General features: G+C 45.5%; 1 long non-coding RNA gene across 1 annotated transcript in view; it reads right to left on the bottom strand.

Annotated features, from left to right (window-relative positions):
* Positions 1 to 18,287, bottom strand: part of LOC132025079 (uncharacterized) — a 43,192-nt gene that overhangs the window by 12,608 nt on the left and 12,297 nt on the right. Inside the window, exon 3 of the long non-coding RNA XR_009406408.1 lies at positions 7,511 to 7,605. This is a non-coding gene — a long non-coding RNA (uncharacterized LOC132025079). The remainder of the gene's footprint in view (positions 1 to 7,510; positions 7,606 to 18,287) is intronic.

Raw genomic sequence — 18,287 nt, 5'->3', positions numbered from 1 at the left:
ACATACATGTACCACACTGGTTCCCCAGCATGGTCAAGATCCAGTTGCCCAACAGGGGTCACTTGCATGATAACGTGTCATTCATGGTGTTCTCTCCCTGCTCTGCTTTACTTCCATGATCCTGGAAGCACTTCCTAGGATCCTCTCCCAAATAAACTTACTTGCACTTGAATATTTGCCTTTGAGTCTGCTTCTAGGTTAACCCCAACTAAGATAACCCCCTCCTTGTAAAAAAAGAATCACCTGTTGGCTAACTTATGACAAATGCAGCCCATAAAAAGTAAATCCAAGTCAAGTCTAGAATGCCACACTGCTGTCTTACTACCTGTCTGCCCCTTGTCTGACTCCCACTCTCACCAGTCCTACAAGTTTCTCCACCACCCACAAAGGAGGTCATTGCCTGTGAGGGTGTCACAAGTCATGCTACTGAGAACCAGCACCATGCAAGGCTGACTCCATCAGCCTTGGGTGACAGTTTCCCATGGCTCTGATAAGATGCCAGGAGTGAGCTGGCACCTGCCCTGCCTTCTCAGGCAGGTGCTGGTCTGTCTCTGCCCCACCTACGAGCCCAGCTTCATGTCACCTCATTCCTAGACCTACCCCACAAGATGATCTGTGCCTGGGTCTGAGGACCAGAATCATGGAGTCATGGAATGCTGAGCAGGAGAGACCCACAGGGACCAAGTGTCTTGTCTAACCCTTCCATTGTAAGGGGCAGGAGAGGAGACCTTGGGAGATGAGGTCTTGTCCAAGGTCACACAATGCATCAGGAATGGGGGTCTTGTCTAGGGTCACACAATACATCAGGCTGGAATGGGGCATGAATCCAACCTTTTTTATTTCCAGTGATGTTTTTTGCTTATTATCAAAAATTATTTAAAAAGGAAAGGGGAACATGATAGAAGACCAAGAACATGGGATTTAAGAGGCTAGACAGACCTAGACTTGAAACCCAGTTTTGCTGACTGTTGGCCAAATGACTTTAAGTAACCAAGTACCAAGTGCCTCGGTTTCCATGACTGTGCCTCAGTTTCCATGACTGTAACGTTGAGATTCTATTAGCTAGCCAACAGGGCTGTCAGAGACAACCAAGGTGGAAGGCACCCAGTAATAAACACTGGTCAACTCTGAATCTTGGATGTGATGCTGCCCGTCTAGGCCCCCACATGGCATAAACCCCTGGGAGGTCAAACAGAAACACCCTCACCACGTTCATAGTCACTTCCAGAGAGTTCACAGCAGGGTCTGGGGCAGAATTTGCTGAGTGTGAGCTTCAGAGTACTACTCTGTGAGAGAAAGGATGCCGTGTAAACAAAGAAGTGCACTGCCAGGTAAGCTGGAGAGGAGGTCCAAGTTGGTGGACTGCTCCTTAATGTGCTCCTGCGTCACAGCATTTCCCGGTGTAGCCCACCATGTAATTCTTGTCGGGAGCACTAAATGGCCCCCGGCAGTTGGGTGTACTGCAGGAAACAGTTTGGGAAACAGCTGTTAGACTACTGGAAAGGCCACTGGACTGAAATCAGGAGCCTTTGCTTCCTACATTGTGTTTGCCACTTACTCACTGTGTGAGCTTAAACATGTCCCTGACCCATGTGGGCCTCAGTTAGCCCATCTGTGAAATGAGAGGGGGAGAATGGAATTCCTGAGGCTGCTTCTGGTTCTGACATACTGGGATTTCAAAGCTCTTTTCTACAATGATATCCCTGCTTTTAACTCTAACACACCCAATTCTGGCCAAGAACAGTGCTGGGAGAAGTGTGGAGGGTCCCAAGAGGGTGCCAGCAAGCAAGGCCATTGCTGGTTCCCTGTCTTGCCCCAGAAAGGTAGGAGAAACTGTTGGGGCAGGGCCCTCCAGCCTCCTGCCTGGAGACTTGTGAGCTGCTACCCACCACTCCCTCCTCCTCTGCCTACCCTCCTCCCCCAACCGGGACAGTCAGCCTCTGGGGGATTAAGGGCAGGCCCAGCGCCCATTCAACCCATTCAGCAAGACAGGAAGCCAAGCGCGCTCCTGCCCGCCTGCCTCTGAGGGGCAGGTCTGCAGGATTACACACATTGTGTTGTGGCCTTGCACAAAGGGAGGCCCGGCCCACGGGGAAAGGCTGTGTCCAGGCGAGAATCCACCACCCAGTAGCTAGGGCAGGCTGCTGGGCTGCAGAGCTCATGTGCCTGTCTGCCGAGCCAGAGGCTGTGCCTTCACAGGGGCCTGTCATTGCCCTTTACCTGCCTAGGGGGTAGCTTGGGATTCCCAGAGGCATGACGAGTCCATCTCTGCCAGTGTCCACCAAGACCAGGTCCCCACATCCACACACAAAGTTTTAGTCTGAATGCAGGAGTCTTTTCTTGGGACAATGCAAACATCTACACAAAAGGCAGGTAGGAGACAGGCGGCAGGCAGGCGGGTGAGGACAAGTTCATTTCCCTAAGCCAGAGGCTCCTCAAGGCCTCTGAGGAACTGGCATATTCATTGTCTCTACCTTCTTACAGCCGCCACCTAATCATTCACTCGGACAAGTTGCAATTGGCTTTGAAGGTGATTCGAAGACAGAGATGCTGGCCAACAGCCGGGCTCTGCCACGGGTCAGTCCCATCCGGCCACGTGAAGAGATGGGCCTTCGCCCTCTGGGATCCCCTGGAAAAAATGTGTGCTCTAGATGCTGCAGAGTGCCCTGAACGGCACCCATGCCCTATTTCAGCCATATCTGTGTACACCTGGACCATTACTGACGTTTTTCTTTTAACCAACTTTGTAAATGGAAACAACTTCTTTGGCCCTTTGCTAAGCAATAATGTTTATGAAATCATGGGTCTTATGTGCTAGTTCTTAATACAATAAAAATAATTCCCCAATCACAGAATAAAATGGCTTGGCCCTAGACTACCTATCATCAGCCTGAGTATTGTCCGTGGCGAGGCAGAGAGAATGGACTGGGTAAGACAGTCACCAGCCCCGTTCAGTTCTTGAGAGCTGGGTTTATATGAAACTGAGAATCCTCAATGCAACTAATTCCAAAATTCTCCACAGCCACTTAAACCAGACACTAGCAGTCACCCCAGACCCCACCTCCTTCCTCATTCTGCTGATGCAGAGGACAGAGGCAGTCTGTTCTCTGTCCTCTGAGGCAGTCCTGCCTCCCGAACACCTTGCCTATCTGCCCCATCGTCTCCCATCCCAGTGGCCATCCCCTCAGTTCAGGTTTTCATCCACTCTCCTCAGTCTCCTGTAGGAGTCGCCTCACTGGTCTGCCTGTTACCTCCTGACCACCTCAAATCCACTCTCCACCCTGTAACCTGGCTACATTTTTTTTGCCAGACATATCGAAAGCACCCAGAATACGGTAAACACTCCATTAGTAACAGCTATGATATTTTTAAGGCTTCAAATCTAATTATGTCTCTTTACTGCTTAAAAGATTTCCATGGTTTCCCCATAGACCTCAGGCTACCTGGAAATTCCTTGACTTGGTATAGAGGGCTCTTTCTGATCCAGCCCCTGCCCCTACTCCTTTAACTATATTCTTTGTCATTTCCCACCTCCATCCCTACGCTCCAGTGAGGCCAAAGCATGAGGTAGCCCCATGGGCCACACTGTTCCATGCCTCTGTGCCTTTGTGGATTTTATCTCTTCTCCCAGGAATGCCCCTCTCCCAGACCACCACCTCTTCTTCAGCTGGCTAGCCAATTTAGGATTTTACTAAATGGTATCATCCTCTCTGTATCTGTCAGCTTGTGCTGCATAACAAACCATCCCAAAACATAGTAGCTTATAACAAAACAAAACAAAAACAGGTTGATTATCTCTCACCAGTCTGTAAGTTGGGTGAATGGTTCTTCTGGTCTGGGCTGGCCTCACTCGTATGTGCAGGGCCTCAGCTGGGATATCTGGGACAGCTGGGATGGCTAGAATCTCTCTTGACATGATCTTATCCTCCGGGAGGATAAGTCTTCCTGGACTTGTTTATGTGGTCGACTCAGGTCCCCAGCAACAAGAAAGATGGCAAACCCCATTGTGCAAGGAGGCTTACGAAGTATCTGCTTGCATTCCATGTGCAAACGTCTGCTGGCCAAAGCAAGTCATGTGATCAAAGCCTGGCTTCAACAGTAGACAAGGAAGGCAACCTGCAGATGCATACAGAAGGCAAGGCCCAGGGATCTTGAAGAGGGAGCAGAGAAAATAGAACTTCTCTAGGAATCCGTTAACCAAGGCTTGCACTTGAACTTTGAGTAATGTCCTACAACATGCCTAAGGATATTCTTCAAATGTTAATAAACTCCCTGAGATAAGAGAGTATCATGCTCCTTCAGGTGGCCCAGAACAGGACTCTAGAGGAAGATGTGTGGATGTGGGACAAGAAAGGCCCAGAACAGACCTGAATGGAGACACCTCCTTAGTTGACTCACTCTTGATCTTTGGGAACTGGGACATACTCTCAAATACTAGGGTTTCTAGGGGCATGCCTGAAGGGACTACATGGTACTCCGGGGGGCTTGCAGGGTTGATTTGCATGCCTCTCAACAATGTGACACGATTTACTAGTACCAATGGCTGCTCAGGCTTATTCCTTTACAAACCCACAAAGCAGAGTTTGGGTATAATCCCTTGTCAAGATGACCCCTTGCTGTTTGTGCTTATTTCTCACTCACAGTGAATTGTACTCCATGATCCCTCCAGTTCAGTCTTCCAACTACATTAGGACTTACTGTAGCTAAAGCTGAGTTTACATTTTTGCAGTACTCCAGCATACCCCACTTAGGAAGTGCTCCTTCAGTCAGTCACACAGCAAAGCCAGGGAGATCCTCCATCAAGAAGCTGGATGTTTGTCCCAGCCCCTCAGCTTACACTATGTTGTATATATACTTGGGCATAAATATAATTAAAATATATGTAATTATTATTTAATAATATGCTCTATTCTCTTTTAGTGGTTCCAATTATCTTTAAAAATTTTAATTGAGATATTATTATGTGAACACAATGAAATACCAGAAATGTTCTACATCTTGATCTTGGTGTAAACAGGTATGCTCCCTTGTGTCTCTGACTTCTTTTGCTCAGCGTAATGTCTCTGAGATTCACTCATATTGTTGAATATAACGGTAGTTTGTTCCTTTTTATTGCTCAGAAGTATTCCACTGTGTGACTATATTACAGTTTGCTTACGGACATCTGGGCCACCTGCAGGAGCGTGATACTCTCTTATCTCAGGGAGTTTATTAACATTTGAAGAACATCTTTAAGCATGTTATAGGATATTACTCAAAGTTCAAGTGCAAGCCTTGGTTAATGGATTCCTACTTGGTTAATGGTTTCTACTTCAGGGGTATTATGAATAATGCTGCTATGAATACACACCCTTGAAATTGTCTTCTGGGGAACCACATTTCTCTGGGGTATACATTCAAGAGTGGAATGGCTGGATCATGGGACAGTGTGTAATTTTATTTATTTATTTTTAAAGATTTTATTTATTTATTTGACAGAGATCACAAGTAGACAGAGAGGCAGGCAGAGGGGGTGGGGAAGCAGGCTCCCCACTGAGCAGAAAGCCAGATCTGGGGCTCGATCCCAGGATCCGGGATAATGACCTGAGCTGAAGGCAGAGGCTTAACCCACTGAGCCACCCAGGTGCCCTGACAGTGTGTTAAAGAGTGCCTGAGTTTCTTCCTTCATAAAGTCCCCACAGGTACTGTTTTACACAGACTCCCAGTATGGTTGGATTCTGCCCGAATGTCAGCATATATCCTAGTAACAGATCAGCAGCCCCCTTTACAGAATGTTGTCTAAATAAAGAGGTTTTTGGCCTTGTCTATGCTATACAATTCATTGGCACTGTCTCATACTTTATTCCAAACATCATTTGACATTTCATCAGAATGAATGCTCCTTGAGGGCTGGTAGTCTGCCATCCCTGTAAACCCTCTTGCTTGGCATGCAATAATTAATGTTTAAAGATAAATAATAATAATTAGTTAACTGTTACTGTGTAAAAATTATGTTAAAGCTCGGTGGCTTAAAGCAACATTTGTTATCTCACAGCTTCTGTGGGTCAGAGATCCAAGAGCAGCTTAGCTGGATGGTCTAGATCAGAGTCTCATGAGATTACAATCAAGGTACTGGCCAGAGCTGCAGGCATCCAGCGGCTTGATTGGGGCCGGAGGATCCTCTTCCTGATTTACTCTCTGCTGGCTGATGGCTGGAGACCTGCAAGCTGGCTTCTCCAGAGCAAGTGATTTGAGAGAGAACAAGGAGCAAGCTGGAGCATCTCGATCTAGTCTTTGATGTCACACGTGGTCACTTCTGCTTTATTCTGTCCATTAAAAATGAGGCACTGTAGGGGTACCTGGGTGGTTCAGTGGGTTAAAGCCTCTGCCTTCAGCTCAGGTCATGATTTCAGGGTCCTGGGATCGAGCCCCGCGTTGGGCTCTCTGCTCGACAGGGAGCCTGCTTCCCCCTCTCTCTCTGCCTGCCTCTCTGCCTACTTGTGATGTCTCTGTCTCTATCAAATAAATAAATAAATAAACTCTTTAAAAAAAATGAGGTACTGGGTCCAGTCAATACTCAAAAGGAAGAGAATTAAGCTCCACCCCTCGAAGGGAGGAATATTAAAGAATTTGTAGACATATGCTAAAACCACCATCTCTAATAATAGCTAACATCTGTTGAGTATTTACTATGCTATATATACTATACATACTATAGTATAGTATACTATACTATACTATACTTTGTTGAGTATGTACTGCCAGGTGCTATACTAGGTATTTTCACAGAGTATTTTGTTTAATCCTTATTACAACCCTGCATGGGAGATACTGTCTTCAGTTTTTCAGGGAGGAAATTGAGGTGCTGAAATAGGAAGGAATACGTTCCATGTATTCAGTAACTAACTGAACTAGAATGGGAGCCTAGAGGTCTGATTCCCAGAGATCTTGCTTCTCACCACTAATTAATGCAATGGACAAGAGATGGTAGATGATTCTATGCATTTAGGGTTCTCAGATGGAGTGGTAGGCTGAATGGCGGAAGCAAAGATATGTCCATGTCCTAATTTCTGGAGCCTGTGAACATTACCTTACTTGCCAAAGGATGTGGTTAAGTTAAGGATCTTCTCGGGAGGTGCTTTCCCTGGATAATCCATGCAGGCCCTACGTGCAATCACATGTGCCTCATAAAAGAGAGCCACAGGGAGTTGTGTACAGACAGAGGAGGAGAAAACAGAGAGGAAAAAGTTATGTGAAGACAGGGGCCGAGATTGGAGTGATGCGGACACAAGCCAAGGAATGCTGGCAGCAACAAGAAGCTGGAAGAGGCCAGGAACACGTCCCACCCCACCCCACATTACCGCCCCCCTTATGGCATCCAGAGGAACTGCAGCCACGCGGACACCTCAGTTTGGGACTTCAGGCCTCCAGAACTCTAAGAGAATATATAGCTATAGTTTTAAGCTACCAGGTTTGAGGTAGTTGGTTACAGCAGCCAGGGGAAACTGATCCAGTTATAAAAGTATCCTACCTCTCTGTTCAGTGTTGCTTCTGATGGCTGGAACAGAGTGTTTCAGGCTTGTCAGCCTGGTTCTTGTCTTTGGATCAGCTTGGTAGCAGCTCAGCCTGAAAGCAGTAGAGAAATTAAAATCAGGTTAAAAGGAGAGGAAATTTGAGAGTAACCATCCATATAGTTATTATTGAACTTAAGTTTTACTCTTAATGGCTAAAAGAGAATCTAGATGGACTTTCTGATAAAAGATCATCTGTTCTTCAAAAAATATACATCTTTCCCTTATATTCCATACTAAGAATGACTGAGCGAGTGTGTCTTCACACACTGAACAAAGCAAGAGATAAAATACCAAGAGTGACATCGAGAAGAGCAAGGGACTAACCTCATGTTGAGGTTCTAGTGTAATCCCTGGATAAAAACCCCAGCCTGACAGAGAAACACGGTTCAGAGTCACCCAGGCTGGCACCCAGAAATGAAAGCTCATGTGCGTGCAGGGCACCAAGGATCAAAAAGTGCTTTTACACCCATAATCCTCAATGCTCAAACACCTCCTGAGAGCCAGGCAGGGCAGACTATAATCTGCACTTTAAAGATGTAGAGACCAGGCTCAGAGAAGTGAAGAGCTTAGATTGCCCCAAGGTCACACAGCTGATGAGTGAAAGGGCTAGATTTCTGTGAGGCTCCAAGAACAGGTCTCCAGCTTCTACTTAGTCCAGATGCCTCCTGTTGTTCTACAAGCCCATCTGTCGTAACTCTCCAAGCACACTGAGCCTGTGTGGGAAGAGTCCGAATCTCATACTTCTTGGGAAGCCCCCGGTACCTACCCAAGGCTGATTGGTGAAAGACCATACCTCACCTCCAGTCTGCCTGGTCCTTCAGATCAGGTCCTAAGCCCACTGAGAAAGGTCTCTTAAAGGAGAGGGGGTAAGGGGGTACTGATTGTGGGGCTCAGACCTAGCATGTGGAAGAGTGATCCAGGAGGGAGGGTGATGCCAACCCAGTTGGGGTGTGGCCTGGGCGCTGTCCACCACCCTGCAGTGCTGATCAGCGTCAGGTTAGTGGGGAAAATGGGACCCTGGGGGGAGACAGGCTTGGTCTTCTCATCTCCCAGCCTTCATGTCCAGAGGCTGACAGTGTTGAAGTAATTTCATCACCTGAGGGATGGGGAGGAGAAGGAGAGGAACTGGCCACTTCTGTTCCCCTTCTTTGCTTTCTCCCCTCTCCGTGCCCTTTGGTGCTTCTTTCTCCCCATCCATCCTCTTCCTTTTTCATTCCATTCCCATTTCCTCGCCATTCCTCTGGAGCCACTTTCTTTCCAACCCTCTATGCTTATCTGCTCTCTGTTTCTTCCATCCTAACTCTTTCCTCTTCACTCACTAGCTGTGCAACTACTTGTAAGTTTCCAAACTCTCTGAGTGAAAGCCCTGACCTCACAGGGTGGTTGTAAAGCTCTATGGCCAGTATAGAGAAAATGCTCAATCCAAGTGCTTTGCCCTCACCCATTTCCCTTTCTCCCAGGGTGGGTGGGGACACCACCTTAGCTCCCTTTGCTTCCTTCAACCGAACTCAGCAAGCTGACTGTTCACCAACCACTGGAGAAAGCTTTGGGCATGATCATCTTCTTCCACCTGAGACGGGCCCTGGTGCAGAGAGTCTGGATACACCCAGCAGGGCAGGGGGATAACAGATGACATTTGATGAAGATCTCTAGAGGGGAAGGGAAGGGAATCATAATTTATCACATGCCTACTGTGTTCCAGGAATGGAGGTAAGCACTTTAAATGCACTATCACGTGGGGTCTCTGTGAGAACCCTACGAAGCAGGTACTATTATTAGTATACTTGTTGACAGAGGGATGGCAAAGGGGAAGTGACTTTCCCTGAGTCAGCTATTAAATGGTGAAGACAGGTCAGTCTGACTCTAAATGCCATGCTCTTCAACTTTTTACTATGGGAAAATGTAAACAGAAAAGTAGGCAGAATAGCATAATGAATCCCCGGGTACCTATCACCTAGCTTTAGCAACCAACTCTTTATTTCATCCCTACCCACACTCACATCACCCTTTCCTTATTTTAAGGCATATTTTAGATGTTATATAGTTTTATCCATAAATATTTCAGTATGCACCTTTAAGAGGTAAAGTTAATTTTTTAAAAATAGATAAAATGCCCATACTATGCCATAAAACTTTGGAATAATATAAGATTATCAAATAACAGGGCAACGTTCACATTTCCATTCATTGTCCTGCTTTTCTGCTTTCCCCTTCTGCCTCTCTTAATAAAGATAAGGATACCTCTTCCACTGCAGAGCCCTCCCATGCACTTTATCTTATTTAATGCTCATATCTGCCCTTCCTCACTCTGGAAATGAACAAACTGAAGCTCAAAGAGGTGAGCGGACTTGCCCACAGTCACACAGTAGGTTAGGGCCAGAGCTTGGCCCTGTGTCTCCCAGTCCTTGCTTCTCTCCACCCCAGAGGCCTTGAGATGGGAGAGCCAATGGTCGAGCTCAGAAGCCCAGAGGGAGCTCAAGGAGTAGGCTGACAAGGAGACACTCCCCCCAATGGCAGCAAGCTGGATAGCATGCATTCCCAGCTGGGGAAGGACAGCCAAGTTCCCTTCTCTGGGTAACAGCAGGACTAATATCATGGCTCGGGCTTCTTTGCCTGCAATAACTCCCCAAAGCCTGGGCAGCGGCTAGGGCTTACCACTTAGCCTCCTGAGCGGCATGCCTTAAGCCCCTGCAATATGGGAGATTGGATGCTGAAGCCCAAAGGGCAGGCACAATAGCCAGATCACTCAAACAACCTTACTCTAATTCTACTTTTTGCCTAAGTGCAGGTGGAGGGCAAAGGTCCTTCTGTTTTTCTTCTGGGAACCTCCTTGCCTAGCCAGCCCTGCACATGCAAAGAATGCCAAGGATTCCATTCTAAATCCCCTGGCTTTTATGGTTAATTCTTCCATTAGACTGCAGGCTGCAGAGCAAACTCCTCAGCCTGGCATTCAAGGCCTGTGGTCTGCCCAGCACCACTGATGTAACCTCTCACAGAGACCCATGGGACCATGGGAAAATTTCAGGCGGCACAAACAAAGCTTTATACTAGCTAATTCACAAAATTCTCCAGAAAGAGCTTCAGATCAGGTCCTATGTGGCTATGTTCTCTGTTTAAATGCAAGCATTATTCCTGCCAGCAGCATCCATTGAGTCTCTTTCCATAGCTCAAATGCAGTGCCCTAACAATACCACCGGCTCCTCGTTTGCCCATATAGACCACAGAGTTTTCATTCCTCCATACCTTTGTCACACTGCATCCTCTGCCTGCAACCTTACTTATTTCTTCAACCACTAACTACCCAGAATGCCTGGACTCAGCTGAGGCATTGCCCCCTCTGGAGAACCTTCCTGAATGCCTTCCTGCCTCCACAATGGACGAAGGGCCCTTCCATGAATTTGACTTGACTATATCACTTATCTCACTGTGCTGTAAGCCCGAACACTCCACCCCCCAGAGCAGAGATCAGTGTTGCTCATCTCAGTCTTCTCTGGGCCTGAATACAGGCCTGGTACATAGTCGGATGTCAACTTCTGGTGCTTACTGAAATACTTTATCTCAATGAACCCTCTATAGCTCTGTGGGTTAGGCTGCTCAGGAAGGGTGATTCCCCCCATTTCACAGAAGTGGAAGTTGAGACATGGAGAACCAAAGTGCCGTGTCCTGCGAACCCAGTGCAGAGAGGGGGCCAACCCTCTATCTGTGACTCCTGCCTCCTGGTCTAGCTGTTCACACTGCTGTCTTTCCAGATGTGCCCTGGAGGTGAGGCAACACAGAGCAGGTGGCAGTACCTCTGGGCACTGTGGAGCAAGCACCCCCAGACACCTCCATCACAATCCCCTGTCACTACAGGGTAAAGCCTTGATTCTTCATCCTGGCCTTGGGGCCTCCCACGACTTTTCCCGAGCCCATCTCTCTAGCCTCATACTTTCCAATGACCTCTCAGATGCCCCCTGCTGCCACCACACCCACCTACTCACCCTTCTTTGGGCTCCTCTAAGTTTTCAGGACCCTGTGCTCAGTACCTAAGCTCTGTGCCCATTATGCCCAGAGACCCTGTGCTCAGCACAAGTTGATGAAAGGGGGCAGGTACTCACAGGAGTCTTCCGATGGCAGGGTGACAAGGCAGGCATAGTGCTCAAACAAGCAGAGCAGTCAGTATTGCCCACACTGGGCTCACGGAACACCAGCATCCTAAGGGATGCTTCTAACTACTTCTCCACAGAAGAACCACATGGGCAATACAATAATGATCTTGCATGTACTGAGTGCTTATATTGTAGGCAGTGTGCAGAGCATTCTGCATGCAATGGTGCATTTCATCCCCACAATAGTGTTAAAGCTGCAGATCAGAGACGCCAGTGAACTTCCCCATGGTCACACAGCTAGAAAGTAGCAAACCAGGATTCAAAACCTAGCTGGTGCTCTCAGCCACTCTGTGAGCTTACTTTTGTCTATCTACTGCATTGTCCCTCGAGGAAATTCAAGGTGTAATGAACATGTTAAACATCCTGAGAATTTTTATTTAAATTTAACTAAATATTGAAGGCTGAAACAACACCTTCTCCCCGTCTTTTGCTTTACTGAACATTATTCACATCCCACAGAATGTCAGTTTCCCTAAACAGTTTGTAAAACGCTGCTGGAGAACATCCCCTCGTGTTGTCCTCCCACCCTGACAGCATGGGATGGAGCTGTTGTAGGAACCCTGGAGACCTCTGAGCAGAGCCCCTTTACTATACACATGGGGTTCTGAGGCCCAGACGGTGGCAAGTGCTCCCTGCACAGCCCGTGAGGTCAGGGAGCTGGTTTCTGACTCCCTCCACAGGGCCAAGACAGGCGCTTACTCAAGGCTGACAGGTGGGCGGGCCGGCTGGAAGGTGTGGAATTCACATACCTTCCTGTAGAGGCCACACAGGCTTCAAAAGAAGAAAATGGCTGGAAGCAGCACCATATTGTTGGGGGAAAAAAAAAGTCTAAGATCCGAGGACTACAAACAGGATGATTCCACAGATCGTATCAAATTTAACTCCTCCAAGACAAAGGTACAAAGGCCCAGAGAGGGAACAGGACTTGTCTAAGGCCACACAGCAGGCTCAAATCACAGCTGGAAACAGAATTCAACCCTCCTGCCTCCTGCTCCGAGGCTCTTTCTGCCCTTTCCTATAGACTGCTCTTCTGCTACGTATCTGTCTCCTCAGCCTGGCCAGAGACCCCCTCAAGACCAAAGACACTATCCACTTCATGCCTGATTTCCTGGCTACTGACATTTAGGGCTAAAGAAATAGTAACCAAGTGAACAAATTAATAAAACACTTTATTTTTACCAAAAACTCTATTTCTCTTGATCACCTACATGGCTGGGATTAATTATTGGCTGCTTCTGAAAATGACTATATCCTCAAAGGATAAACATTTGCTATCAAAGTATCACAGCAACACTTAGGCTTAACATATATGTATGTGTGTGTGTACACACACAGCCCCCCAAACACTGCTCTAAGCATTTTACCTATTAACTTTTTTTTTTAAGATTTTGTTTATTTATTTGACAGACAGAGATCACAAGTAGGCAGAGAGGCAGGCAGAGAGAGAGGAGGAAGCAGTCTTCCTGCTGAGCAGAGAGCCCGATGCGGGGCTCCATCCCAGGACCCTGGGATCATGACCTGAGCCGAAGGCAGAGGCTTTAAACCACTGAGCCACCCAGGTGCCCCTTTACCTATTAACTTATTTAAATTTCACAATGACCACAAAAGGTAGGTATTATTATGATGATGGTCATCATCATCATCTCCATTTTGTAGATGAGAAGAAAAGTGTCACAAAGAGGCTAGGTAACTTGTGCAGGCATACAGCTAATAAATTAATGCAATGAGAATTTGAACCCAGGCACTATAACTTCAAAAGCTATGTTCTTAACCACTGTACTGTACTACCTCTCCCAGGTGCTCCCTTCGCCAAACATGTCCAATGTGCCAGGCACTTTATTAAAGCATCATTGATATTATCTGTAATACTCATAGTAAAGACCTGAGATAAAGATTATTTTACATTTTATGGCTAGAAAAATGGAGGCCCAGAGGTATAAAAAGAACTTAGTTGTCTAAAGCCACACAGCTAGGAAGTGACAAGACTTGGGATTTGAACCCATCGATTCTAGTGATATTCCTATAGTTATCTCTCATGGCTTACGGCTAAACTATCATAAGCAATTCAGTCAAAACTTAAGTAAAAGCCAATGCACTGTGTTATCTTCCATAATATCATGTGAAATATTTTCCTTCCAATATAGAAATATCTTCCTTTTGTTGATTGGTTTTGTTACAAAGTTTAGTTTTTATTAATTCATTTGTTCATGCAAATACTATTGGATCTCTCTCTCTCTCTCTCTCTCATAGACACGCACACATGCTAGCCAGCACCTCGTATGAGGGTTATAACAATAAACATGACAGACACTGTCCCGACCAACCCTACCTTCATAAAAGTAACATTCCAGTAAGACAAATCATTGAACAATTCATTTCACAATTAATTAGCCACTTAAAATGATGGTGATTCCTACAAAGAAGAGGTAGAGGAACTATATTGTGATTGGCTTGCTCAGAGTAGAAAGTTCTAGTTAATCTGCTGAATGTTTTGAAAGCTATTATTAAAATTAAATCCCGGGGTGCCTGGGTGGCTCAGTGGGTTAAAGCCTCTGCCTTCAGCTCAGGTCATGATCCCAGCATCCTGGGATAGAGTCTCATGTCAGGCTCTCTGCTCAGCAGGGAACCTGCTTCCTCCTCTCTGACTGCCTCTCTGCCTACTTGTAATCTCTGTCTGTCAAATAAATAAATAAAATTTTTAAAAAAATTTTTTAATTTAAAATTAAATCCCATAGCTCCATACGGCAGTTATTTAAAAAAAAACAAAACAAAACAGGCAGAGATAAGTTCTTGCTTATCTACTTAAGAGGGAGAAGATGGTCAAGAGGTATTCAACAAGAATGTCTTCTGAATGGCTCTTACATGATAGAACTCTTGTGGGGGGCTGGTTCCCAACAATGTCATTAAGGAAGAGTTATTATGCCAACTTAAAGACAAAAAAAAACAAAGATACAGAGACGTTAACCAATACTATGGAGATCAGTCACATAGCTATGAAGCAGGACCAGGATTCAAGCCCAGGTAGATGTGACAGCAACACTCAGAATCTTCCCCTAAACTGCTTTTTTTTTTTTTTTTTTTTTTTTTTTATCTTAAAAGCTGATCTACTAAGAGTTGAAACTTTGGACTCTGACATCATAGGTATGCAAAGTCTTCTTGTCAATACCATCTCTCCTCTATGAGGCCCTGAAGAAGAAACACTACATTTTCTGGGAACCAAGAGGATCAAAATGAGAAGATCCCGCATGATGCAAACCACAGTTGTGGAGGGAAATGTTAATTACTGGAATGATTGCATTCCTTTCCCCTGAGATATAGGCTTCTTGAACAAAAAGCTTTAATATTTTGTTTATGCAACTAAAGAAAGCAGTCTCCATCTCCCAAATAGGATGGCCCGAATGGGGTCTTTTCTCTGCCTTTCTATGACTTAGGCAAACATTTTCCTTCTCTAAGGCAATTCCACCTCTCGGTGCAGCCAAAACCTTGCCCAAAGTTCCTGGCCCCAATTTCAGGAGCAAAATCATTTCCTACTAATCCAGTTTTCTCACAGTTTGAAAGGGACAAGGGAGCTTCACTTTTTGTTTGAAGAAAAAAAGGGCTCATCCTCTGGCGTGGCGACAATCTTCATCTGATCACCCACATGGGCCCAACCCCACAAATGCCTTTTCCCATCAGTGACAAATGCTCCGGAGCACATTCCAACGTGGAAAATGAATCCAGCACTGGAATAGGTAAGTATAGACTGTGCCTTGGCCAGGGTGCCTTCCTGGAAGCCTACTGCTCCCACCAGCCCCAGCTGGTCTGGCCATGGTGGTCTGGGAACCTGACTGTCCAGTGAGCTGCTTCTCCTGAAGCAGACATTCTGCTTCCTTGAGAGTGAACAGGAAAGAGGGGACCTGGACAGGCGTGTACGAACAGCCCTCCTTCCAAAGGAGCTTGCCTTTCAGGTTTCCTAAGAACTGATGTGCCCGTGGATTCTATAATGAGAAGGGATTTGTTTGCTGAAGGATCTTTTCAGCTTTATTGCTTAACTCAAAGGTGAGAAGGGGGTGGGGGCAAGATGAGAATTATTCTCCTTTGCTTTCTTTTTGCCTTCCCAAATAGTCCAAATTTAAGCTTTGTCTGAAGCTGCCCTGAAATAGCAGCCAAGAGAGTTTCAAGGATAGAGAGATGGAAACACTAGTGCTGGGCTGGCCCCCTAGCCTGTGTGACCAGAGGCAAACCCTTCTCTTTCTATGGGCTAGACTCGTCACACGTGTTCAATGAGAAGATGGGTACTGTTATCTGTGTCTTGTTTCCCTTCGTCTGGGCATTGCAGTGAATATCTGACTCCCTTCTTGGTTGTTAGAAGGATCAATATGGACCAGTATCAAATAAACCAGATCCGAGACCTGAAGGCTTAATTTTGACCATGGATATTTTAGAACTATACAGCAGGGGCAAGTTCTCACTGGCTTTGGGAGTTCCTCAGTGGGGACTATCAATATCTTTGTGCAACAAATATACTTTATTTTACAATGTTTTTATTTTGGAAAACATTTTTCCAAGATTTTATTTATTTATTTGAGAGAGAGAGAAGGACAGTGGGGAGGGGCAGAGAAAGAGAGAGAGAAGCAGAATCCCCGCTTAGCAGAAAACTCAATGCAAGGCTCGATCCCAGGATTCAGGACCATGACCTGAGCCAAAGGCAGACGCTCAACCAACTGAGCCACCCGGGCGCCCCAATTTGGGAAAACTTTTGATTTATGGAAGAGTTGCAAAAGATAGAACAGAGCATTCCTCCAACTTCTCCTGATATTAACATCTTAAGTAACTATTGTATAATTATCAAAGCAAAGAAGTTAACAGTGGCACAAAACTGTTCATTAAACTACAGACTTCACTAAGATTTCACCAATTTTCCCACTTATATCCCTTTTTTTTTGTTTCAAAATCCAATACAGTGTTGCACGTTATGTTTAGTCACAATGCCTCCTCACTCTCCTCCAATCTGTAACAGTTTCTCAGTCTCCCCCCCCCACTTTTTTTTCCATTATCTTAACATTTTTGGAGAGTACTGCTTAGATATTTTGTAGAATATCTCCAGCTTGGGTTGGTCTGATGCTTTCTCGTGACATGGCAGAACTAATGCGTTTTTCAGAAGAATGTCACACAGATGAAGTTCCCTCCTCATTGTGTTATAAGAGGTATGACATAAATAATGTTATTGCTCGTGAAGTTAAATTTGATCACTTGGTTGAGGTAGTGCCTGCCAGACTGGCTCCGTGGTAGCATTACTATTTCCCTCTTCCCATTTTCCGCTCAGGGAAGAAAGCCACTGAGTTCAGCCTGCACTACCCTCAAAGTTCAAGGGGTGAGGAATTCAGTCCTTCCTCTGGAGGGAGGAATATCAAGGACTTTGTGGACATATGTTGAAACTACCACATTTGGGGAGCGGTCACTTGAGGCTGTACAAATATCCTGTTTCTTCTTAAGGTTTTGCCTACCAATTTTATCATCATCAGTGGATCTTGCAATTATTATCATGGTGCTCTAAAGGTGATTTTCTATTTCCCTCGTTCCTTCTATATTTATTATTTGGAATTCTTTTGTAAGGAAGATTTGGCTCTTCTTATTTATTTATTTATATCAATATGGACTCATGGATATTTGATTTTTTTGTCCTTTAAGTTATAATCTAGGATTATGTATATTTACTTTAGCCACTGGAAGCTCTTTTGGGTTGCTTCATGTCCTTTTGACATGTCCCATCTTTTTTTTTTTTTTTTTTGTCTTTTAATACTTCCTTACTTTCTGGCACCACTTTAGGCTTCAGGATCACCTTGTATTTTCCCTGACTCAGTCCTAGAACTGGCCATTTCTCCAGCGGAACGTGGCTCCTTTTATTGGAGTATGGCATCTAGGAACCAAGGTTTGGACAATGAGTGTGCTCATAGCTACTGGGATGTCACTGCTTTGAGGCCCCCTCAGCAGACAAAGCAGGAAGAGACAGAAGTAGAGTAACCCATGAGTACACGTGTATCTATGTATGTTCCTCTATCCATCTTCTATATATATTAAAATAGGTATAGGGCACCTGGGTGGCTCAGTTGGTTAAGCGACTGCCTTCGGCTTGGGTCATAATCCTGGAGTCCCAGGATCAAGTCCCACATCGGGCTCCCTGCTCCTCCCGCTGACTTCTCTCCTCTCATGCTCTCTCTCTTTCATTCTCTCTCTCTCCCAAATAAATAAATAAAATCTTTAAAAAAAAATAGGTATAAACTCATAGTAATACCTCCAACTCTAATTTATTCTCTTCCCATGTTGGTGTGTAATTTCCTTCTCTGAAGTGAGAACCTTGCCTCCCATTATCTGCATATACATGTTAAACCCTCATATACGTGTAGTTCCAGAAGGCTAACTTTTACTCCTATGGGAAATACAGTTACCAATTAGAATAGTGTTTATAAGAGTTCTTTTTGTCGTTAGGCAAAGATTATTCTTTTTTTTTTTTAAGATTTTATTTATTTGTCCAAGAGAAAGAATACACAAGCTGGGGGAGTGGTAGGCAGAGGGAGAAGCAGGCTCCTGGCTGAGCAAGTAGCCC

The sequence above is a fragment of the Mustela nigripes genome, chromosome 9, assembly GCF_022355385.1.
Source record: "Mustela nigripes isolate SB6536 chromosome 9, MUSNIG.SB6536, whole genome shotgun sequence".
NCBI lineage: Eukaryota > Metazoa > Chordata > Mammalia > Carnivora > Mustelidae > Mustela > Mustela nigripes.
The sequence above is the reverse complement of the archived record's forward strand: the minus strand, read 5'-3'. Positions and strand labels throughout refer to the sequence as shown.